This window comes from Cryptomeria japonica, chromosome 1 (assembly GCF_030272615.1).
Source record: "Cryptomeria japonica chromosome 1, Sugi_1.0, whole genome shotgun sequence".
Classification (NCBI taxonomy): domain Eukaryota; kingdom Viridiplantae; phylum Streptophyta; class Pinopsida; order Cupressales; family Cupressaceae; genus Cryptomeria; species Cryptomeria japonica.
The window spans coordinates 699,227,307-699,254,282 of record NC_081405.1 but is presented as its reverse complement, the minus strand read 5'-3'; positions in this window follow the sequence as shown (position 1 = coordinate 699,254,282).

The window sequence follows — 26,976 nt, the reverse complement described above, 5'->3', positions numbered from 1 at the left end:
TTTGACACTTTATACTTAGTGCGTATACAATGGGCCACTTGCAAAAAATGGAAAAGTGGACTTCCGATTTCAACTTTACAACTGTCTTAATAAGGCCAAAAGAGACTCAAACTAATAATGCAAGAGATCTAAACTAAGATCCAAGCAAATTACAAGTACCAATTAGGCCAAATAAGACCAATATCTAAAAGTATAATTTCCACTCAAAATCTCTGAAAATCGATCACATATTGTGAAAGTAGACGAAAAAAAATACACTTACTAAAAAAATGGCACCTAAAAAGGAGGTCGTATGAGCTCAAATGAATCCTTTGAATGTGCAAAATTGAGGATTGGACAGGTATAGCTGAGAGAATCCAAAATTTCCAAAAAATATGTGCGCCAAAATCAGAAAATAACTACACCACTATGAAGAGCATGCAAAATTAGCCCAAATCAAAAAACATTGCACCAAAAAAGGAGCAAAATTGAGCAAGATATGGGCCTCCAAAGTTGACCCAAAAATCCAAACTGCTCAATGGAGAGGAGTCTAATTTTTTTTTCAAAAAATGCTAACTGAGCAGAAAGTATGAGCCCACAAAAAAAATTTTTTTTTTTTTCAAAACTAGAAAAAAAAAATTTCAGAATATTCTTTTTTGAGATCCGATAATTCCGTACCGTACCCCCCGAATTGGGCAAAAAAGTTCCTCCAACACCCAAAATTTGATTTTCGCCAAAATAGGTCGAGTTTATACTTGATTTTTATGGAAATAGCCTCCTAGACGCAATGGTGAGATCAAAAACACTCTAAGATGCCTCCAAAAAATGTTGTCCCTCAGATCCGAAAATAGAAGCCTTCCAAGATGTCTCCTAAAACCAATCAATGAAGCCCCAATAGCTTTGATACCATGTGAGATTTTGCCAAGATCAAGGGCACAATGAAAAGTATAAAAGAGAGACAAAAGAATGATAAGAACAAACTATATTCTCATCAATATGCAAATGATCAACTAGATTAACCAATACAATGAATATAGGCGTTCTTATATAGGCAAGGCCATATGGATGTACAAGCACACAATCATGACATGTGGCTCAATGAGAAACAAGGGTAGGTAAGAAATACTAGGGGTAGGTAGGAGAAATAATATAATATTCCACAAGAGGTGGATGACTCACTGAATGTGGACTGTAACAGCAAAATAAGACCACAAAAGGTGAAATTTCTCCTACAGGCTATATCCCTATGTGCACACTTCCCTAAGTGTCTCAAATCCAAACTACGAAGAGATGCATAATCCTAAGTTAACTTAAATAAAGTGTAATAATATCTATAATGAATATTTATTTACACCAATAGTTTGGAGTGACCCTGAGAATCTCCTGATCTTTTGGGTATTATTAAGGATGTCATAGTGGATCTGTTCAGAATTTCTAAATGGAGTTTTTTGGAAATGAATTAAGTTGATGTCAACATTTGGTCCATTAAAGGCAAAGTGGATTCTTTGGAGTAGGGTGATGATCAGGCTATTTCTGGAGCTCATGTTGACAATTTGATCTCTGATAAGAAAAAAAACTAGAATGCTCTATATCCTAGCAAATGTGGGTAAAGATGTTGCTCTCCCAAAGATAGATTATGAAGGTAGGTTGGGGTTCTCGAAGCCAAGATAGAGAGAATTGATGATAAATTTACTAATTTGGTTAACATGAGCTATAGAACCATTCACACTAGTATAAAAGGGATTAGAACCCTTGTGAATCATTGGCAGAAAGTGTAGGCTTTGAAGTTTGGGGGCGACATTGTTATTAGTCTCAACTATTGGCATGTTGACATAACTAATAGAGATGATGATGTACTGGTAAAGGATGATGATGATATATTGATGGACTGTTGATGATAATATATTGATGGACTATTGGTGATGATATAATTGTGATATGATGTTTTATGATCAGTTATTTGTGTTGTCATTGATGGAAACCATGTCAGTTTATGTTTCGTATATCATCTAAGTTATCTGAGTATAGCCTAACCGGTAATGGATTGAGTTGGACAACAAAAATGCTAAGTTGCAGTCAACTAGTAAGCAAGAACAGAGAAGTAGATGGTTGCAGTAGAGATCCGTGTTGAGTTAGGTGTTGTGGTTTGGAATGTATGCTTATGACATTATAATGAGTCTATAATAGGAACTATATCATGTTTGGAGATCCGGAAGTCATGTTTGCAATTGATTGTTGTATATTCATTATAGGGTTTGAGAATCAGTGATGTTCTATGGTTTGGCAGTGGATCTTTTCATGATCTTATCTTAGTGGTGATGTGTTAGAATCTATGTGAATGGATAATTTGTTGTTTGAGTGTGATCAAGGGGTGAATTTCTTGGGAAACAATGAAGTGCCTAGAAGAATGTTTTAAGGGTTTGACAACTTATCGGATCGATGTGTGGTGACATGTTATGATCATTCAATGGTTGTAATTGTCTTGAAATTTGTTGTAATGATTTGTAATGATATGATATGATCTATGATGTAAATTCATTGTTAATTAGGGTTATGTAACCGATTGAATTGAAAAATGTATTTAGGTCATTTTTTAGAAGGTTTATTGTGTCGGTGATCAGAGAAGGAGAGTGTGTCGAACCAGATTGAGATGTATGCATGTGAGAAGAAGATTGGAGCTGAAATGGATCTGTATTAGAAAGCAGAGAGTGTTATGATCAAATCATTTACCTGTTGTTCCCTAATAGTTACAACAGTATAAAAATCCCTTAACTGGGTAGGTCCTAACAGGCCTGATATTGTAAATCCCTTCACCGGGTGGCTCATTAACTTTAGTTTAAATCCTTTAGCAAGGATACTCCTAACAGGCTAAATCTCCTAATATAGATAAAGTTAAAATCCCTTCACCGGATGACTCCTAACAAGGTCTTCTCTTAACCGGGCAATATTGTAAAGCTCCTAACCGAGCTAGGCCTTTAATAGGGTGCATTCCGAAAGAGTACAAATTTTGTGGGTACCAGTTCTCATCATGGTTTTTCCCATTTGTTTTTTCATGTGAAAAATATCAGTGTAAATATGGTGGTTGATTTGTTTATGTGTGGATTTGATATTATTTCATTGCTTACATGTTGATGAACAAATAATGAGTAGTTTGGTAAATCTGCTTTAAGTGATTGATTGAGTAGTTACCGGTACTATTTATAAACTATTTTTTAGAAGTGTATTCAGATTGATAAAAGATTTTAGTTTAAGCAAGCAAAGTTTGAGTTGCAATATCTGACAAAAGTGGCTAAAGATCATATGGAAGTTGAGGTAGATGAAGCACTAAAGAATCTGTGTTAGTGTGAGGCCTCACCTCGACTTAGTCTGACATTCAGTTGACTTAGAAAAAAAAAATTGTTCCGTTTTTGCCCTAAATTTTGGGCATGAAATTTTGGTATCAGAGCGAGGTTTCCACACTAGGAACCTTACTCACTTACGTTTCGCCTTAGAATATTTAAAATTATTTTGTTAAATTGATTTTTGAATTTAATTAAATTTATTCTAAAAGAAATAAATTAATTGTTTTGCCTTATTTTCCTCTTAGGGTGCCTCCGATGACGCAACAAGCTCGCAAGCGCGGATGGGGTCCTAGACGTGTGTGCATAGCACACGAAGAGGTAGAGAGGGAGGCATCAGTTCCAGAGGAGAACCTAGAAGCACCTCCCGAATAGCCAAATGAGCCTAATCGAGACCTCTTAGCAGCCATTCAGAATCTCATTGGCATTGTTCAGGAAAGGATCCCAGCAGAAAACCCTCAGGTTAGGAGTCATGACTCTGGGAGTCATAGATCTGTTGATAGAGAGCGAAGCAGGAGCCCAGCTCTGATTCCTATAGAGAGTCAGGGTGGAAATAAGCTAGAGTCAGTGCATATGCCAGGACCACCTCCAGCGGTGGAACCAATTTATTTTGAGAGAGGTCGTCGAGATCCAGGGGATCTCATCAAGGAGGTCATGCACCTCCAACCACCATCCTTCAGAGGTTCTACAGATGGAGTAGAGGCCGAGGCATGGCTTTTGAGTCTTGAGAGGTTCTTTGCGTTGCATTCTTATGAGAGCAACTTGAAAGCACGTGTTGCAGTTCATCTTCTGAGAGGGACAGCCTCCACTTGGTGGAGACAGGAAGAGTAAAAAATGTAGATTAGTTCTTGATACACTCACTTGGGAGATATTCACAGAAAGGTTCCATGAGAGGTACCTATCAGAACACTTCAGGCAGTGTCGTATAGACGAATTTCATGATCTCCAACAAAAAGGCTTGTCAGTAACCCAGTATGAGAGTAAATTCTTTGAGTTGTTGCCTTATGTAGATTATCTAAAGGATGAGAAACTTCTTGTAAACCGCTTCATCAGGGGATTAAATGCCGGTATAGCCAGGCCTATTAGGATGTCTGCCCCAGAGAGCCTTCGGGTTGCTATAGAGAAGGCACTGATTGCCGAGGAAATTCAGGTTAGACCACAGGACAATAGGGATTGGTTTCAGAACTGAAATCCCGCACCTCAAACTTATGGATTCCAAAAACCACATTGGAAAGGGAACAACTGAAATTCTCAGGGGTTCTCCAAACCCCCTCCTCCACAACAAACACCACAGAACCAGAGGTAGAAGCCTCCACAGTATCAGCAAGGCTCCAAGCCCAAACAGTGGTAGACTCAGGGACAGAAACGTGATCAGAGAGCACAGGGGCAGTACACACAGCCGACGGGGACTCAGCAGTCCTCCAGGGGTGGGTACAACGGATCCAGTAGGACAGGAGGTCAGGCATTCTCTAGGCCTCAGGGTGCCCAGTTCCAGGCACGGGGTGCTTGCTTTACGTGTGGAGCCATGGGGCATATGGCGAGGGATTGCCCTAAGGGACAGGTTGCAAGGAGTCAGCGGATGGCCGCTTCAGAGCTGATAGTTGGTGATATGGGCAGGTCCCATAGAGTATTCGCAGTAGTTGACAACCGCCAGGCTGAGCATCAGGCCACGGTTATCGAATCCACAGGTATAATCAAAGGTAACAATGTATCTATTTTGTTTGATTCAGGAGCTCCTGACTCCTTTATATCTCCATTGGTTGTGGAGCGTTGCGGGCTAGTGGCAACTAGACAGGGTGTCAGTTGGGAAGTGGAATTAGCTTCAGGGGCTAGAGTGTCAGTGGAATCAGAGGTTAGGGCATGTCAGCTGCAGATTGGCAAGACCACCACTTTAGTAGACCTTAGAGTGACTCCACTTGGATCTTACAGAATCATACTTGGCATGGATTGGCTTTATGCCCACAGAGCCAAGATGGATTGCTGCCTGAAAAAGATCGAGTGTGAGGATGATCATGGTTCACCCATAGTTATCACCGAGATTCAGAGGCCCGTGTCTCTTCATATGATCTTCGCAATGCAGCTTAAGTAGAGCATGCGGAAGGGATGTCAGCTTTTTGCTATCACTATCAGTGACAGAGGGGAAGAGGAGGAAAAAGAAACATCACTTGATGACCATCCTATCCTTAAGGGATATTCAGATGTATTTCCTTCAGAGTTACCAGGAATGCCTCCCTGCAGAGAGATTGATTTTCATATAGACATAGTACCAGGAGCCGAGCCAGTTTCCAGAGCACCTTATAGGATGACCACAAATGAGCTAAATGAACTTAAAATATAGCTTGAGAAATTCCTTGAGAAGGGTCATATTCGTCCTAGCGTATCCCCTTGGGGTGCACCAGTCATCTTCGTTAAGAAGAAGGATGGATCTCTCCGTTTATGTATGGATTATCGACAGCTAAATAAAGTAACCATCAAGAACTGATATCCTTTGCCCAGAATTGATGATTTATTCGACCAGCTTCAGGGTGCCAAAGTCTTTTCCAAAATAGATTTGAAGTCAGGATACCATCAGTTGAGAATAGTGGAAAGTGATATCCACAAGACCACATTTCGCACTTGGTATGGTCACTATGAGTTTACCGTAGTCCCCTTTGGACTTACGAATGCCCCAGCAGTTTTTATTAGCCTCATGAATGGGGTGTTCCATACCTTTCTGGACCATTTTGTCATTATGTTCCTCGATGATATACTGATATATTCTCAGAATGAGAAGGAGCATGAGGAGCACCTGAAACAGGTATTGCAGTGTTTGTGGGATAATTAGTTGTTTGGCAGTTTGTCCAAGTGTGCTTTCTTTCGGTCTGAGGTTAAGTACCTTGGGCACATTATTTCCAATGATGGGATCTCAGTTGACACATCAAAGATTAGGGCTATTATAGATTGGCCAGCACCTACCAGTGTGACAGAGGTCAGGAGTTTCATGGGCTTAGCAAGGTATTACTGATGTTTCGTCGAGGGATTCTCTAGAGTCGCACACCCTATTACTTCTCTTCAGCATAAAGGGAAGAAATTTGAGTGGACAGAGAAGTGCGAGAAGGCTTTTCAGAAACTCAAGAAGGCACTTACTAGCGCTCCTATCCTTGTTGTACCAGATCCTTCAGCTGACTTCATGGTTTGTACAGATGCTTCACTAGAGGGTTTAGGGGCAGTTCTTATGCAGGATGGTAGGGCCATAGCTTTCGAGTCTAGGAAACTTAAGACTCATGAACTTAATTATCCCACTCATGACCTTGAGCTCGCAGCAGTAGTGCATGCACTTGTGAGGTGGAGACACTTCGTTTTAGGTCATCACTTTGAGTTGCATTTAGATCATCAGAGCCTTTAGTACATCTTCACTCAGCCAAACCTTAATGCACGTCAGAGGAGATGGATGCAGTTCTTGTGCGAATATGATTTTGACGTTCACTACATCAAGGGAAAGGAAAATGTAGTTGCAGATGCCTTGAGTAGGAGACATCACGAGTTTTACACCATATCCATGGGCATGGACTTGAGAGACCGTATACTACAGCACTTGCCAGAGGATGGATGGTATGCAGAGGTTGGTCAGGTAATACGATCTTAGGTTATTCTAGAAGGGAAATATGTGGATTATTCTTTGGAGCCCAATGGACTGTTACGCCATAGAGGGTGCATTTATGTACCTTCCTCCGAAGGATTGCGAGAGTTCATTGTCACAGAGGCTCATAGAGCTCCTTATGCAGCGCATCCCAGGGTTAAGAAGTTGCATGCTAACTTGAGGCAGTTGTATCATTGGTCGGGAATGTGGTAACTCATTGCTGAGATAGTAGCTCGATGCCTCGAGTGTCAGAGAGTAAAGGCAGAGCACCGCCATTCCAGTGGGTTGCTCCAGTCTCATGCCATACCAGAGTGGAAGTGGGATACTATATCCATGGATTTCATCATTGGTCTTCCTATGTCTTCTCATCGCCATGATGCTATCTTGGTGATAGTTGACAAGTTGACCAAAGTAGCTCACTTTTCACCAGTTCGTACTACATTCACAGCTCCAGCAGTAGCACAGGTGTTCTTACGGGACATTGTTAGACTTCATGGCGTGCCTCGCAAGATTATATCTGACAGGGATTCTCTTTTCACTTCTTCCTTTTGGAAGTCATTGCAAGCAGCTATGGGCACTAAGCTCAATTTCAGTACAGCCTATCACCCAGAGATAGATGGTCAGATAGAGAGGGTCAATCAGGTGTTAGAGGATATGCTTCGCATGTATGTCATGGATCATCAGACCCGGTGGGAGGAGTATCTTCCCTTAGTGGAGTTTGCCTATAACAATGGGCATCATACTTCTTTGGGGATGCCACCCTATCAGGCATTATACGGCAGGCCTTGCAGGATGCCCTTGAGTTGGGATCGCATAGAGGATAGAGTTGCTATTGGTCCTGAGTTAGTTCGGGATATGGAACAGCAGGTGGATTTGATTAGGCAGCGTCTCAGAGAGGCTCAGGATAGACAAAAGAAATATGTCGATGCAAAGAGGATAGATCATAGCTACTTGGTTGGAGATAGAGTTTTCTTGAGAGTGCGACCGCATAAGAGTCCAATCCATTACGGAAAGGGTTCTAAGCTCGCACCTCGCTTTGTAGGACCTTTTGAGATTCTGGAGAGGATAGGCGCAATTGCCTACCATTTAGCTTTGCCACCTAGCCTGTCACGCATCCACGATGTGTTTCATGTTTCAGTTTTGAGAAAATATATCTATGATGAGTCTCACATTTTAGATTGGGATGCCTTGCAAGTGGAGTCGGATGGGTAGCTAGCTTTGGAGCCCATTCGCATTTTGGCACGCCGAACATTGGCCCTTCGAGGTCGAGAGCTGGACCAGGTTAGGGTCCAGTGGGATTGTTATGATGAGGTTACGGCTTCATGGGAGGACGCAACACGTATGAGATTAGAGTACCCCCACCTCTTTGATGAACTCCAGGAGGAAGTTCATGCCTAGAGGGGGAGGATGTGAGGCCTCACCTCGACTTAGTCTGACATTCAGTGGATTTTATTTTTAGACTATTATGGATACCTTATTTTGATGCATTTTGAGACTTAGAACTTATATGATTTCAGGATTTGGATAACATTGCTATGATTTGGTGATTCACTTATATGCTTTATGAGATAGAACACTACATGATTGTTAGATAGGATGATATTGCAATGATAGATGTCATTATTGAATTTGTAGGACTTTACTCTGAATATAGAAATATGATGTATGTTTAGTTTATGTGAATTGGGATGAAATTGCTTATGTGAATTTGCTTGATAAAAGATGTATTCAATCTGTGCAGATGAAAATTGTATGCAAGTAATGATGTGTATTGTTATATTATTGAATTATATTATATATGGATATTTGGAAGTACTAATGTGTAAATTGAGATGCGCAGGAAATTTACCATGTGACCATGGAAATTTACAGAGAACCAAACCTAGACTTATGTATGTTCGTAAGCCAGGGGTTGTCTATTTGGAGAGACAACACCCCGTTTGTGTTGTATTTTATTCGTAACAGTATATGCTACATGAGTGTTAAGTGTTATTTAAATTTAATGTGTAAAAAACCACAAGAGACAATTTCATGTTTTATTTTTGTAAAAGTGTTTTATTTGTGTCACTTGACACATGTGTGGATTTAAATTTAAATATTTTATTTTGTCTCTTGGTGGAAAAGTGTTTAATTATAGTTCTTCTTAAATAAAATAATGTGTTGTCATAAATACTTTGGGAATATAATATTTGGGGTGGTCAACATATGTTTGACCCGAAAATAAACTTCAGAGGGGTTTAAAATGGGTAAAATGAACACCTAGGGGTAGTTTAATAGGGTTTCCTAAAGCCCATAAGGTATACCTAGGGGTTAGGGGTAATTTTAGGCAAGTTTCTACTTTTAAATGATCTTTTTGACGCTTTAAAAATTGGTTTTTTTGAGTTGTCCGAAAATTGAAAATTAGAAGTTAAATCTAATTTAGATTTTTCTTATTCGAATGGGAGTCTTTTTGCATTTTGCTTTTCTTTCCTTTTTGGTTTTTAGAAACTTGTGAGAACTCAGAGAATGAGCTTCTTAAGCAAGATTTTGAGATTTTGAGGGTAATCACCCACTCTCCATTTTTGGAGACGAGAAATTTTGAAAAGAAAATAATGTTATGGAATAGAAAAATTGACTAAGGGTAGAAGGAAAAAGATTCATGGATTGGGCAGCTCTTCCTCAAATATCAAATTTACCATTGGGCAGAATAAGGTTGGTTTGTTTATTCTTTTAAATGGTTATTTTCTTGCATGTGATTGAGTGTATGATTTGGTGAAAGAAAACTGTGTTTTTGTGTATGTCTTGTTTTAGAATTTCATTTGAAAATCCTTCATTATGCTTGTTGTGTTTTGGGAGTTTCTCAAGACCTCTTACTCTTGGGAGAGAAGAGGATCTTGTGGGTGGTAGCAGTGACAACCCTCGAGTGAGAGACTCTCTTTTGAGAGCGATCACAAGGGATCTTTGTGTGACCCTTGCTGCATGGCCTGTTTGTGTAATGGGGGTCATAAGGAGGGATATAAGGCTAGAATGCCTTTGGGGGGCATAAGGAATAAGGGGTTGAGATTCTTGATATAATTATTGTGTCATGAGGTGGCTTCTTGTTTATTTCATACTTGCAGTTCTCCTCAGGGTATTGGTCCACTACCACCCTTTGAAAAAGTTCATCACCAAAGTGTGGTGCTGTGAAGCCAAGTTGGGAGTGTGTTTGGAAAATCTGTATGTATTTGCCTTCTATGTGTTTGCCTATTTGTTACCTGTCTAGGAATTCGTTCTCCGAGCTCAGGGGTGGCTACCAGTTAGCCTAGGCTGGGAGGTGAGCACTCTGTGGTCATATTTGTGTTTCTATTATGCAGGAATGCTAGGAGAAAAGACTAGGAAAAGTGAAAGGTTGCAGAAGAATATTGTTGGAAGAATTTCAAATTTATTTGTAGTTATTAGTTTTAAAATTTGATAGGAGAAATACATCCTCATTCATAGAAATAAGAGGCAAGTTGTAATTTTGAAAATAGACATGAGATTGTTGTAGTTAAATAAAGAAACATCTTGTAAATTTGCAGAATATCATTAGAGTTGTAAAAAGCTAGATATGCTTCTATTTTCTATAAAAAAAAAAGAATTGCTTTTTGATTTGCATGCAATAGTTGTTTTTTTTGCAATATAAAAATCAGTTTATTTAAATCTGAGTCCTTCTTTTTAGCTAAAAATCTATCTCCATTTTAATTGCAGAAAATCATGAATTGTACTTGCTGTTAACATGTAAATAAAATTAGTTTTTTTATTAGTTGAGAAATCAATAAATGCATTTGTTTCAGAAAAGTATAATGTTTTCCTAAAATAGTATTCCTTAAGTTTTAAAAAAAAAAAAAGTAAATCTTAGAATTCTGTTTCCTGCATACCCATAGATTACAATTTATAGATTTCGATATAGTTTTGGAAATATATATTTATCCATTAAAACAGACGTAATCCATATTTCCTTTCCTATAATGGTATATCAAAATCTTTCATGATTACGATGTTAGTTTAAGAAAAAGAATTAAAACTATTAGTCATAAATAAATATTTATATATATCTAAATGCATGTAGAAATCATGGGTATATTTATATATATTTTTATACAAAGCATGTCATATAAATACCCTACAAAACAAATGAAAATGGAAGCCTAAGTTTATTTACCATATATATATATATATATTAATTTAGCATAATGAGATTACTTTGTTATTTTTTTTTTGTCCCTTTTAAAAAAATTTGCATGTAAAATTAGCATTGAGAAATATATATAAATGTATATATTTATATTTATATATATATATATATATAAATATATATATGTTATATTATATATAAATAAATAAATAAATTTAAAAAAAAATTTAACAAAAAAAAGCGGACCGAAGCACTGTGCATCGCACAGTGAACGATGAAGCCGCGCACTGTGCAAAGCACAGTGGACGGCGGCGCCGCACACTGTGCAGTGGACAGTGAAAGGCGGGGCCGCGCACTGTGCGCTGCATAGTGGGCGGCAAGGCCGAACACTTTGCAGTGCACAGTGGGCGGCCATGGCCGAGCCGCCATCAGTAAGCCCCCGCCTTTCCTTGTGTTCGCCCTTCGCCGTACTCTCTCTCTCAGTTCGGCCTTGCAATGCGGGGTTTGAACAAAACCAAATATATATATATATATATATATATATATATATATCAAACCCTAGCCCGGGTAGGGCTAGGGTATTAAAAATAAAATAGATTGTTTAACTCTTGTTTATAAATAAAAAAAAAATCCCTAATTAGGGATTACATTAAAATTGTTTTTTTTAAAGTTGTGAAAAAAAAAATATATATTTAAAATTAGTTAGGGTTTCAATTTAGATAGACATGGGAGTTTTAATTCCAATTAATTATTTTTAGAATTATTTGTGAAACCTTGATTAAATAAAGAAAAAAAAAGGGGAAAATTAATTCCTTGAAAACTAAATTTGGTTTTGGAAAGATAATTTTCCTCATCGAATAATGTCATTTAGAAATTAATTTGACACTTTAATCCATTAAAGTAATTAATGATTTAAAATGAAATTTAAACAGTATGGCTTAATTGGAGATCAATTGTTATCTACGTCTACCTTTTAAACGAGTTTAATAAATTAAACTAACGACTTTATTTGATGAGAAAATAAATTAAAACATTTAGTTTCCACAAATGAATTTTAATTAAGTTTCGATACTTAGTTAGTATCAAGAGTTAGTTTGAACTTTGTTATGACCAACATGTTAACACCTGTCGTGAAAGCAAACTTTGTTAAGTAACTAGTTGTTTTTTAAAAAAAAAATCATTCCGTTTTTGCCCTAAATTTTGGGCATCACAGTTAGGTTTTATGTTGTCTGTTGTTGGCCTGTTGTTTTAGGTGTCCATCTTCTAGTATTTTTTATTGTGGTGGAGTTGTCAGTTGGTTGCATGTTTTCTATTTGTAGCTCTTTGTACTCAAGGTTTCGAGGTCCCTTAAAAACCTATTTTTCCCTTATTAAAAAATGTCACCACTTAACCAACATATAATGTGAGGAATATTTTGAGCAACAAAATTATTGTTTATAATTACTTTTTCTAATTATAATTTTAAAAACATATATTTGCCTTTTTCTCTATTAGTGCAAGCTAAGAATTGTCATTGTAAAAATGAAACTATTATTTACCTTTAATATAAATTACATCCAATGAATTCAATCTTTTAGATCATTTGTTGACTCAATTAATCATATGAATATTATTAACACTATTATGTACATCCTAAGAAAATTACACTTTTGACTTTAACATTATGTTGTCTCCTTCTATGAGATTTTTTATGTCATTCAAATCTATACAATTAAATATATAATCTCTTAAAAAATCATTAGATATTATGTAACGAAAAAATACCTCCCTATTTTATTTATTATCTATCTAGCAATACTTTGATCATATTTAATTTCTTAGATTAAATATCATCTCTATTAATGAAATGAGTCACATGAGCATATTATATACATCATAATAAATTGAGTTGTTGACTTTAAAATAAGTTTTTCTCTTTGAATGATATTTTTATATCAATGAAATCTAAACATTAGATATGAAAAAATGACATATGGTATTATCTTAGATAATAACTATATTTCCTAATATTTTCAAGAAGTTGAAAAATTAAATTTGCTTTGATAGGATTTTGTAATATATTCCTTGCAAACTTTTCTCCTAAAATTTATTAGTCTTGGATGTTAGAGTTCACTGACTCTATGAATCTATGCTCATAAATATCACAACATACTTTGCAAATATTTATTGTGTTCAGGTGTAACTGACTAATCTAACTACAATCATCAACAACTCTACCTTGTATGCAACAACTATAGGCAAGAACATGATGCAATGCATCTCTTATTTTTAATTTATTTTTAAAGTATATAGTTTAAATAATGTATGTTTCTAAGTGATTTCTTAAAAAAATTATCTAATAACAACAATATATGTAGATTTCTAGGTGACTTTTTAAAATTTTTATCTAATAACAACAATATATGTATATTTCTAGGTGACTTTTTAAAAAATTTATCTAATAACAACAATATAGTAGATGAATCAATTCATCAATTTTAAGAATATTTAGATAATGTTTCTTTCAATATCATATTTGTAATTATTCTTATCATAATAATTTTTATTTATGATTCACAAAGATATTTTTTAGTGACAATTGTCATCAATTGATGAATTTTTATTTCTAAGGTCTCGAAAATGGTGAACACAATACTTTTGGAAACATAGGCTATGCCCAAATTTGATATTTTTCTCCATGCATGTAGCATTAGATGACCGTATTGTTGGGATTAAGGTGTCTCAACATTTGCAAATCATATCATTGATTATTATTTATTTGTTTATTATTTTTTGATTACTTAATTGCCTAAAATTGTCTAGTCATCTAGTGGGACCCAAAGTCCAGGTGGCATCCTACTTTGCAATGACTGTATGACGCATCTTGCACATATGGATGTAGGCATAAGACTTTGAGGATCTTGACAAATGTCATTCTATAATAAATTTTATGACGAATTGGACAAGTGGTAGGAGATACCTTTTGCATGGAGAATGTGGATGCCCAAATTGGGTTATGATGAGGTGTAAGAGAATGTGCTAATAATAGTTAGCTATGATGGATTCTCTTACAATTTTAAGTACTATAAATTATAACAATATTGATGAGATTCTTATGACAACTATAAGATGCATAAGAGCATTTGTCATACCTCCAAATACTAAATTTTAGGTGCCCAACTTAGGAGGTTTGAATGGGGAGTAATTTGGAGACGTACATGTGTCATTTGTGTGCTTTTCATTGATTGAAAAATAGGGCCAAATTCTTTGCACAATCACATATTAATACTTCATCTAGAAGCATCTTCTTGAGTTGTATTTCTCTATAAAAGGTAGACTTAGAGAGTTTTAGTCATGTTATTATTTTTAGATGAAATGTTATGTTGTTGGAATTAATCCAGATTGTGGGTTGATAGTTGTAGACTCTTGTTAAAGAAGCTAAGGGCTAATATTTTATTGTAAGAATTTTTTTACTAAAATACATAATATTGTTCTTTTGGAGTGTGACGTTTTTCACCCGAAAGGGTTTTCCACATGATATATCTTGTGTTTGTTGTGTTTATCTTTATGCATCTTCATTATCTCCTTATGAATTTGTTTCTTATTATATAATAGTTAAGATTTGTAAGGAAAATTTGTACTCTCCCCCACTATATTATTGTTAGGAAGCATTTTCTACACCTTATCTTCCTTTCAATTGGTATCAAAGCCTAGCCAGTTTTGGTTTCATTGTTGGGTAGTGGGTTTTTTTTACTAATCTCAATTTGAGTAGGAGCTTTTGCAGTGTATTTTCAAAATCTTATTGCAAGAAGAAGATGGCAACCACATCTGCAAAAGTTGATGTGGAGAAGTTTAATGGTAGAAATTTTAACTTTGGAAGTTGAAAATGGAGGAAATTCTTGTGGATAGAGATATATGGGCTATAATATTTAGAACAAAAACTTAGAATATAATACAAGATGTTTGGGATACAATGTATCATAAAGCTAAGGGTCTCATAAGGCTTTATTTGGAAGACTCTGTATTATTGAATGTCCAAGAAGAGAAGACTACAAAATATCTTTGGAAGAAGCTTGGATTTCTTTATCAACTAAATCCCTAGTAAACAAGAGTTTTTAAGAAAGAAGATGTACTCTTTGAAGATGAAAGATAGAGGATCTATTGTTCATCATCTCACTTCATTCAACATGATTGTTTCTCAATTAATTTATGTTTGTGACAAGATTGAGGAGGCAGATTGTTGCATGATTCTATTATATTCTTTCCTTAATTCTTGGGACCATATGTATCGTTATGTCTATTGGGATTAAAACCACCATGTCCAGGATTGATGAGGTGGTATCATCGTTACTTTCTAAAGAGATGCAAAGGGAAACTTTTGATAAAGAGAAAGGAAAGAAGAGGGACAATAAAGATGAAAGAGGTAGATTCAAATACCATGAGAGATTTAAGTCTCCTAAGAAGTTTAAGGAAAAATATTGGAACTATGGAAAAAATAGTCATTTTAGTAAATATTGTAAGGAGGAGGAAAAAAAGAAGAAGAGACCCACTAATTTAGATTTAAAAAATCCTCTCAAGATGATGGAGAAGCATTTTTTATAGCCTTGGAAAGCATGTGTCAGAAGATGCATGTTTGATATATTTTGATGCATCTTTTCACATGACCTCACATCAGGGCTAGTTTTCAAAGTATGAAGAATATGGTCGTGGGAAGGTGTATCTCAGTGATGACTCTCATTTGAAGGTTGTTGGTTATGGAAGAGTCAAGATTTTATTCCCTAATGGTAGAGTGAAGGGGATCGATGGTGTAATGCACATCCTAAGTGTCATAACCCTCCTTTATCACTTTTGGATTTAAAATACAAGCTCTATTAAGCTATTTAAATGATTGAATGAATATTATAAAAGGATAAAATGATAAAACTCACACACACACATGGAAAATATACATTTTTCTTATTTATTTATTTAGCTTTCCACATCCAATTATAGCACATGTTGTAGGAAGAATAAGAAGCTTCTAGAGGATTCTCACCACCTTGCATGTAACTCCTCCCACTAAGTCTAATCAATTTGCATCAAGTCCAAAATTGGGAAAGAATCTCTTTTTTTAATTCAATTTTCAAGATAGTGGAATGGAGTGATTTTTCTTATAAATGATATGCAAGTTTCAAAGAAGGGAGTTGATTTTGTTTTAAAGGAAATTTTCCCAAGTTTTTTTTTGGTAGTCTCATTTTGTTGCAAGAATTTTTAAGATTGTTGGAAGATCTCTCTCCAGTTGCAAGGAAGGATCAAGGATAGCTAGAGGATTCAACATCAAGCTTCAGCAAACTAGGTTCTCTCCTTTGTTCATATGAGAAATTTATATTATCAAAAAAAAAAATAGCTTCTAGATCTTCTTTCAAAAGTTTTATTAGAGTGTAAGTCTTTTTCTTCTATTTAGAAGCAATTATTGATAAGTTCTTCCACATAATGCAAGTAAAAGATAGTTCTATTAATTTTATTTTCCTTAAGAAATATGCTCATAATCTTGCCCTTTTGTTTTTTCTCCAAAGATTTTACATCTATGCATTTGAATCTTAATCTTTACTTCTTCCCTCTAATTCATTTCTCTGGAAATCCGAATCTCATTCTTAAAATGAATCTCTCTATGAATATTAGTTATTTTAAATCTCTGAGATTATTTTAAACCTCTACGATTATTTCCTCTATGGTTATTCTAAATCTCTAGGGTTATTTTAAATCACTGTAGTTATTTTAAATCTCTGGGATTATTTTAAATCGCTGTAGTTATTTTAAATTTCTAGGATTATTTTAAATCTCTGTAGTTATTTTAAATCTCTAGGATTATTTTGAATCTCTATAGTTATTTTAAATCTCTGTAGTTACTTTAAATCTCTGGGGTTATTTTAAATCGTTGTAGTTATTTTAAATCTCTGGGATTATTTTGAATCTTTGTAGTTATTTTAAATCTCTGTAGTTATTTTAAATCTCTGGGATTATTTTTAAATCGTTGTAGTTATTTTAAATCTCTAGGATTATTTTAAATCTCTGTAGTTATTTTTAAATCTCTGTGATTATTTTGAATCTCCCTGTGAGTTGGTCAAGACCTCTCTATGAATATCAGTTGAATAAATCCTCTTGTGAATACTAGAAACGAATCCTGGAAATAAACAATTTCCCCTGTGAAGTCTGGAAATAAACTCCCTCCCTGTGAATGCTGGATAAAGCTCTCTCTCTCTCTCTCTCTCTCTCTCTCTCTCTCTCTCTCTCTCTCTCTCTCTCTCTCTCTCTCTCTCTCTCTTTCTCTCTCTCTCTCTCTCTCTCTCTCTCTCTCTCTCTGTGATAATCAATCAAAAAAAAAAAACAATTATTTGATCATCTATTTTTGTTCTTACTTTCATAAATAAATCTCTTTTGTTTTTTTTTAAGTAAGAAATATGAAACCATATATATAAACAAAAATCTCCGCTTAAATTATATTTCTTTCTTAGTTAGTTTTTTTATATATATATTTAAAAATTTGCAATTTAGAATTTTAATAATTACTTCGGATTAAATTTTAAGTTAAATTTTAATAATTGTTTTAGTTAAATATTAAGTTAATTCTTAATAATTGTTTTTCGATAAATTTCAAGTTAATTGGTAATAAGTATTTTTGTTTAAATTTTAAGTTAAATTATGAAATATTAATTATTTCCTTAGTATAAATTTTAAGTTGTTGAATTTAAATATTAGGGATTTTTGTGTAGTGAATTCACGATTAAATTATCCCTAGTAAATTTTATACTCATAAATTATATTATATCAAATTCTTTTAATTAGAGTTACTCGTTCCATTTAAGATCCATTGGGCACTTAGTTGGACCTTAGCAATTAATTCACGTTAATATGATTGAATAAAACACAATGATTAAATTTAACACACAAAAAAAAGAATGGCCAATTTTGTTAAGTTAATTATGGTGGGTTACTACACTAAGTTTGGCATAGAATTTACTCTCTATAAGTAAGTTGAGTGATGCGGGTGTGTAGGTTATTTTCTTAGAAGGTGGATAATGTTGCATGGTGTGTTCCCTTGGTCTCCTTGTGTCATGTAGTGTAGTGCTCGGGTTTGTGACATGGCTTCACTGCCTCCTATGGATTCTATAAGTCTAGTGGTTGTATCGAGCATTAACAAGTCAATATTTTGGTGCAATGACAACCACACATGTAAGAAGTGGTATCAAATCTTGGTCACAGGTTCAAACCCCTTGCTTGAGCTAGGGGGATTGTTGCAAGGTGTGCTCCCTTGGTATCCTTGTGTTGTGCAGTGTAGTGCTCAGGTTTGTGACATGGCTTAACCACCTCCTGTGGATTATATAAGTCTAGTGGTTGTCAGGCATTAACAAGTTAATCTTTTGGTGCAACATCAATTGCACTTGTAATAGATAATAGATGACTAGAGGTTATATGGTGCTTGCTAAGGGTTTTCCAATAGGTACCTTTTATAAGCTAGATGCATGCAATGTACTATGAAATAGTGCTTCTATGTAGTCATAAAAGAGGGCTCTAGATTCTTCATCCTTACAATTAGATTGAGCTATGATGAGGATTGTTGCTTCTACATCTAATTGTCGTGCTTTCTGGGTAGCTAAGGGTGCCAATGCTTTGGAGATGAAACTCCTATTAGAGAAGACAATGTAATGGCACCAAAGGCTTGGTCACATTAGTGAGAAGGGTCTCAAAACCCTAAAAAATAAATGTCTCATAGAGGGGATTGATGATGGCAATCTTGAGTTTTATTTCTACAAATACTGCATTTATGGTAAAGAAAATCATGTTTAGTTTTACTCTATTTATAACAAATCTTTTGGGTTGTTGGACTGATACATTTTGATGTTTTTTCTCCTATTAATGTTCCATTGACTTCAAAATCTATGTATTTCATATCATTCATTGATGACTATAGTAGAAGGACATTTCTTTATTTTCTTAGAAATAAATCTTAAGTCTTTAGTCATTTTAAGGAGTTTAAGGCTCTTGTTGAGAATCAAAACAATAGAAAGATTAAGTGTTTCAGGACTAATAATGGTGGAGATTTTTATTTGATATATTTTGATAGGTTCTATAAGGACCATGGGATTGACAAGAATAAGACAATTTCATACACCCCTCAACAAAATGGAGTTGTAGAGAGGATGAATAGGACATTGATGGAGAGAGCTAGGACTATACTTAATATTGTTGGCCTCAAAGAGATTTTTTGGATTGAAAGTATAGCCACTACCTGCTATCTGGTAAGTATATTTCCTACATCAACACTTGTTGAGAAGTCACCTACGGAGGTGTGGTTAGGAAAGAAGCCCTTGATGAGACATCTTAGAGTATTTGGTTGTGAAGCTTATGCTCATGTTTTGAGTGAAAAGAGATCTAAGTTGGAGAACAAGGTAGTTAAGTATATCCTTATTAGGTATGGTGTCAGTGTAAAAAGATACAAGCTTTCCAATCTAGTTATCAAATATTATTATTGACTCCTTCTAAATTATATAATGCAATGTTTATATAGCTATAGAATAGCTATAAATGAGGAACTCACAAGTTCCATACAAAACTAACATGTAAAGCGGAAAATCGAACCCTAGGTGTTCCCCCACTCCAAGGAGAGAGAAAGGAGGTCACTAGGATTGACAGTTTTCACTTAGGAGAGACTTTACATTCAAAAGAGGGGTTGAAACTCACAAGATCCAATCCCACATAATGCAAGATTGAATTCTAAATGAGTTTCAAGGGTTGAGATAGCAAGGATACCCTCTTTTGTAAAGAATGTAGATAGAAGGATTGAACTAGGAGTGTATGTAAAAGTAGGAAAGATTCGCTTGTAGACAGAGATAGAGACATGGGATGAAGCTATGGACCTGAAATTAGCAGTAAAATGTCAAGATGATGTTGTCTTGCAGGTTTGAGCGAAATTTGATGGGACGATGGCGCCCGGAGTGCACACGGTCCTCTGAAAAATCTGCGAAACGAAGGGGGATCTGTTCGTCTTTGCACAAGGATTCCAAATCTTCAATTACAGCCACGTACCTGCAACCTACACATAGAAAAGATAGGACAATTAGGGGGTTAGGGATTAGGGGTTTGCCTTTAGGTCAAACCCTGATTTTGGAATTAACCAAGAAATGAGAATGTTGTAAATGTAAATGTTTGTAATGTAATCAAGTACTGATACCTTGTTGTAAGAATGTTTGTATTCTTACATGCGAAGGTGTAATGATGTTGTATGTTGTATGTTGTGTGTTGTAGGTGATCTCCTCTTCAATGGTTGAATCCTTGTCTTGAATGCAACACCTAGCCTTGAATGGAAACCTAGAATGCTCAATTGCTTGAAGGAATGCTTGAACGTTTGAATGTCTTAATGTTTGCCTATCGCTTCCACCTCTTGCACACATATGTTTTTCCTCCTCCTTTTCTAGGAGGGGAAATGTAGTTTATTTACTTGTCAATTAGGGTTAGGAGACTAATTTTTCTGACCTTAGGCTGACCTAGGAGCATTATTTTCCAAATTGCAAACTTGAAGACCCAATGCCCAACAAGAGACCGGGCCCAAAATAGGGCCAGGGACCAGGGCGCTGGGCACCATGGTCCTGAGGGACCAGGGCGCTAGGTGCCATGGTCCTGAAGGACTAGGGTGTTGGGCGCCATGGTCCCACCTCCCAGGATAGCAGGGTGCAAGGAGGATCAGGCCAAGGTGTAGAAAGATGCAGTTTTTGATGTCGTAAATAGGTTTCGGGGTCTCCATTCAGGTTCAATGTTGCGCCGCCACCGAGAAGACCCAAATGCAGTTGAAATTGCAAGTGTCACAATTTTATGATGCTACATTTACCCCCCACTTTAGTGAGAGTATAAGCGTACGCCCATACTTCTGGTAAAGTACAAGGAAACAACATTGAAAGACTTTCACCACGTCAAGGAGGCAAGATACACCAAGCCCCTAGTGGACTAAGGATCTTACGACTTCGATTGACAAAGTAAAAGGGAAGATCACAAGGGAGAACCATGATTGATAGTAGTAAGGTTCCCTCACTATGAGTCATGCAAGAAAAATACCAAAAATTTTCAAGGCAAAGCCGAGTTCGCCAAGAAATTTTCAAGTATCTTGAAGAGATATGAACGGAGTGTATGCCCCCTACGTTAAAGCGATCACACATGCCTCATCGGGGGTGATAGCTTTAAGGTAGTGATACATATAAGGAATGAGAAGGGAAAGGAGCACGTTATCACAAAGATTTAGCCCCCAAGTGTGAGATAAACCCAAGGATAATAGACACAAAACACAAATTACGAGGTGATTTTACTTTCCTTGGGGTTAGTATGCTGTATGATAATTCATGTATATCATATGTATGTATGCATAATTGTTCTTCATTCCCCAATCAAGGAAGGTCACCTAGAAGAAGGGAACACATGTGTCTTTTGAGTCAACATGAGAGAGACCAAAAGAGATCTCAATGCTTTGCATCATCCTCAAGTAGACAACACTAAGGACAACAAATAGAAGAATGAGAATAACACATAGAAGAAGTAACAAAAGAGATCAAGAGAGGAGGAGAGAGTCTGCTGTGCTAATGAACTAGTCTAGTACGTCATCCACCCCCCGATCTCGCTGATCAATATTTTGGGAAGGCAGGAAACATGCTAGAGGAGGAACATCCAACACAGCAGATGGAGCTATCACAAGATCCAAACAAGGGCTATGTTCATGTTCCAAGCCACGTTGTTCTTGTCTAGGAGCTAAGATAAGTGCTTTAGAAAATTCGTTAGATAAATGGTTATCAATATCAACATATTCATATTCACTATCAGAAGCAAGAGAAGTAACATTTTCATCATGAATAACATTTTCATCTATATCATCATCAAGATTTATAAAAATAGGATCTTTAACTTGCACAGGATCAAAACTATCATGCATCTTATGCTTAGGAGATTTTGGCTCAATTTTTGGCTGAGGAGAAAATGGAATAATACTAGCTGAAGGTGTTTTTGGGGATTGTAAAGTTTGAGAAGCAGGTGCACGAGCTCTAAGATGATGCTTTTTTCGGCGTTCACGCATAGAACGATTTCGTCTAGTCTTAGTACGAAGTTGAGAAGATTGAGGAGGAGGAATGTTCTCATCCTTATCACTTGGGTGTTTAGGTTGTGGTTTCTTAGGTTGGATAATAGGAGAAGAGGAAGGTCTCTTCTCTTTATAAGAGGAAGGAGGAGGAACTACTCCATATAAAGGAGGAATATTTGATTTAGGAAGGAGACCAAGTCCATCATGATGAGGAGGTATAGGTCTACTTTTAGAAAGTTTATTAGACATAGACATAGTCACATCCATAAGAATGGGTTGGGAATCTTCTTGAGGAAAGACATCAGTTTTATCTTTCAAAGGAAGAACTTCCTTCTCAAGAACAATAGGAATATCAAATTTGGGTGTTCGAGGTTCACTTAGAGATAGGATCATATCTTTTTTCCACTTTTGATAAGATTTGAAAAGATGATCACTTCACGATGGAAGAGATTGGAATTGTTTAGGCCAAAAATAATCAATAGGAATGCTAGAAATTCTTTCAGCTGGTTTAAAGAGACTATGATTGACAGTAACAACTTCACCATTATGGGGAAATTTCAAACACCTGTGAATAGGAGAAGCAATAGCTTTCATGGAAGATAGCCAAGGATAGCCTAGCTTCACAGGAAATTGTTCGGATGATGGAATAATAGCAAAGCTTACATCAAGGGATTTGTTATGGACCTCAATAGGTAATGTAATAGAACCAATTGCAGGAGAAGAAAATGCATCAAATAATTTCACAACCACATTTGTTTTGTCATAGATCACTTGATTCAATTGCAAAGTAAAAAGAAATTCTTCAGTAATAACATTAACCATGCAAGAAGGATCAATAAGCACTCCATGGCAAGGTGTATTCTTGACTTTTGCAACTATATATAAAGGACCATCAGGTGCCCTGATAGTTTCACTATAATCAAATGTGATGGAAGGTTCTTTAGGGATTTTCTGCTGCTCTACAAAGTTAATCACATTCGGAGTCATAGACACAAGACCATCAGGTGAGAAAGAAGAACCATTAGTCTCAATCACATTAGAGGTATGAGAAGGTAATGGATCAGTAAAAATCTCAAGATTTTGGTTAGGAAGAGCTATAGATGTGTTGCCTTTATCATTCACACCTAAAACAGAGATAGTATTATCAATCAAATCTTGAATTTTACCCTTTAAAGAAAAACATTTTTCAGTATCATGCCCAGGTTGACGATGAAATTGACAAAAAGATTTGTTATCAAAATAGGGTGAATTAATCTTTGCAGGATCTATTTGCTTTATAGGAGGGAGAGTAAGCACATTTTGTTCCAATAACTTATTCATAATACTATGCAATGATTCATTCAAATGAGTAAACTCTCTTTCCTTCTTGAAAAAATTAGAAATAGGAGGCACACCTGATGTTACATTCACATTGTTGTTGGTGATGTTTTCATTGAACTTAACGAACCCTATGTTTGGTTTAAACTTCCCAAATGGTTGTTGACTACTATCACCCTTATCACTCAAAGCCATAGGATTTGCTTGTTCCATTTGACTCACAGTCAGTTGATAATTGTGAAGAGTTGCACACAACTATTGGAAAGAAGTAAACTCAGAAAACAAAAGTTTTTCTCTAATATCTTTTTGTAAATTAGAAATAAATATTCTTTGAATATCATTGTCAGGTACTGGAAAAGAAATTTGAGCACACAAATGCTTATATCTACCAATGAAATCAATCACTTTTTCTTTAACACCTTGTTTACAATGCATTAAATCAATCAAAGTAACTTTAGGAATTATATTGTTTTGAAATTGTTGAATAAAAGCATTTGCAAGTTGTTGGAAAGAAGTAATAGAATAGGAAGGCAATGAGCAATACCATTGTAGAACCTTATCTCTTAATGTTCTAGTAAACAATTTTGCAAGCAACCTTGGGTCATGAGCAAAATCGGTACATATTGTTTGAAAGGTCTTAACATGTGTTAGAGGATCACCTTTACCATTATAAAGCTCCAATTGTGGGAATTCAACATGCTTAGGGGGGATAGCTCGAACAATGTCAAGAGAAAGTGGGCTTGAAACATCAAATGTGGGCACACTAAACTTAGATTGATTCATAGAGGCAATTTGTTGCTGTAACGAAGAGACAGTTTGTGCAAGATTGTTAATGGTCACTTCAGTTGAAGAGTTCATATTAGACATGTTAGATTGTGATGGAGGTATTATGTTATTGAAAGAAGGTATTGATTGAGAGTAAGGTGGTGGGACACTATGATAGTTAGTCATAAGAGATGATTGGAAAAAAGGAGCACTACAAGGAGGAATGGAATGGTTGAATGAATTGCCCCCTTGCATCATGTTCATTTGTGGAGATGTAATAGGGACACTCATTGAAGGAATGAATGAAGAAGTTGGATTGAATGAAGGAAGAGGGTTGATTGAAGAGGACGGATTGCCCCCATGACTAGTGATCATAGGTGGAATGTTTTGTATTGAAGTAGTCATTATGTTTGATGTAAAAGTAGGTATACTAGCAATAGAAGTTGTCAAAGGGATAGAATGATTGACTTGAGTAGGAAGTTGTGTATAACCTAAAGTTTCGGCACAACTCTTCATAGGCATCACATTCGAATCCACGATGTCTGCAATACTATGCAAAATATCAGTTCCATTCTTATCACTTTGAACCATACGTTTTAGACCCTCAATTAATGAAAGGGCTTGACTATCAGGGTATTCTTGAGACATCCATTGCTGAAAATCATCAAATTGGTTATCCAATTTCGAAAGTCATTCTATAGAAACCTCATGGAGAGCTTCTTCATCATTAAGAGGATTAGAGGAATTACCCGTGTCCTCGTTAAAAAGGCCATTCAAATTAGGTTCCATCTCCTCGGTAATTAAACCTTGGAAAGACTTAATTCTAAGGCTTTGTCTAACGGGAATAGTGTAAGTAGGGCTTATTGTTGTAAAACTCATGCACTAGAGAGAGAGAGAGAAGATTTTGAATTTTGAAAATAAAGTTGGCAAAATTGAACAATGAGATAATGATTATCCAATTTGAACTTTGTGAAAGAAGAGGGAAACACAACTTCCAAGAAAGGTAGGCACAATTGAAAAATTAGGGCCAAGGGGGGTAGCTCTTAATTTTAATTGTTATCTTGAAAATTGAAATCTTGAATTTTGAATTTATTTTCAAATTTAGAGGTAGCAAATTTCAATAAAATCAGCCAATCTCCTAGATTTAAGCTGTTAAATGCAATCATGACAATCTCCCGAAATTTCAAAAAAAATGTCGAGGACCGTGGCAAACGGAGTGCACACGGTCCTTGCAACTTTTTTCAAAATTTTAAGGGGTGAAGGTTATGATGATTTTAAAGCTAATCTGAAAAAATTGAGTGATTTTACGATTTGTAGATAGGCCAAATTAAAGTTGCAATCTCAAAATTGAATCCTACCAAGATTGTTGAAAAATGCAAAATTTGAATTTTGAAAAAGAGAGGGAAACTGAAATTTTGAATTTTATGATTTTAGAGGGAATACTAAATGCAATGCAAGCTTTGAAATTTAAAAGTTGACTCAATTTCATGCAAAATTCAATTTTGAAAGCAGAAATCAAAGTTGTTGCAATCAAACACTTAATTTCAAAAGTCACAAATTGCAAAAATTTGAATAAAGCATTGAAACTTTGAATGAATGCCAACACACTTTTCAGATTTAGGACAGTAAGAAACACAATTTTGACACAAAATTTCAATTTCAACAATTTTTGAATGATTAGAAGCCTTAATCCAAGCAATCACTAGACCAACTTTGACTTTAATTTTGAAAGTGTTAGAATTGATGAAATCAACCAAGATTCTGGATTCTAGCAGAAAAATACAGTAAGATCTAGCTCTTGAAATTTCAGAAAAAATGTCAGGAACAATGGCGCTCGGGGTGCACACGGTCCTCGCAACTTTTTTCAAAATTTTCAGGGATGAAAGATATTATGATTTTGTTGCGGAATCCAAAGTTACAGCAGATTTGGAGGTGTTCTGATTAGTGAAATCATTGGTCAAAGGTTGAATCAAGAGGGTTTTAAAAATTAGGGTTTTGACACTTAACCACCTAACTTTCAGAATTAAAGCACAAATATGAATTGATAATTTGCAATAGAAGGGTAGATCTGAAACAAGCATTAACAATTAAACATTTCACAAGCTCAATTACTAAAAAGAAAATTTAGGGTTTTTATGCAATTAACCTCTAAAATTTGCAAAAGATCAAACATGGAAATGTAATTAAGGAAGCAAAATTTTTCAGATCTAACCATGAATAACCAAATTAGGATGTTCACATCAGGTTCACCAAAATGTAAAGTGGAAAATTGAACCCTAGGTGTTCCCCCACTCCAAGGAGAGAGAAAGGAGGTCACTAGGATTGACGGTTTTCACTTAGGAGAGACTTTACATTCAAAAGAGGGGTTGAAACTCACAAGATCCAATCCCACATAATGCAAGATTGAATTCTAAATGAGTTTCAAGGGTTGAGACAGCAAGGATACCCTCTTTTGTAAAGAATGTAGATAGAAGGATTGAACTAGGAGTGTATGTAAAAGTAGGAAAGATTCGCTTGTAGATGGAGATAGAGACACGGGATGAAGCTACGGACCTGAAATTAGTAGTAAAATGTTGAGACGATGTTGTCCTGCAATTTTGAGTGAAAGTTGACGGGACGATGACGCCCGGAGTGCACACGGTCCTCCGAAAAATCCGCGAAACGAAGGGGGATCTGTTCGTCTCTGCACAAGGATTCCAGATCTTCAATTATAGCCGCGTACCTACAACCTACACACAGAAAAGAGAGG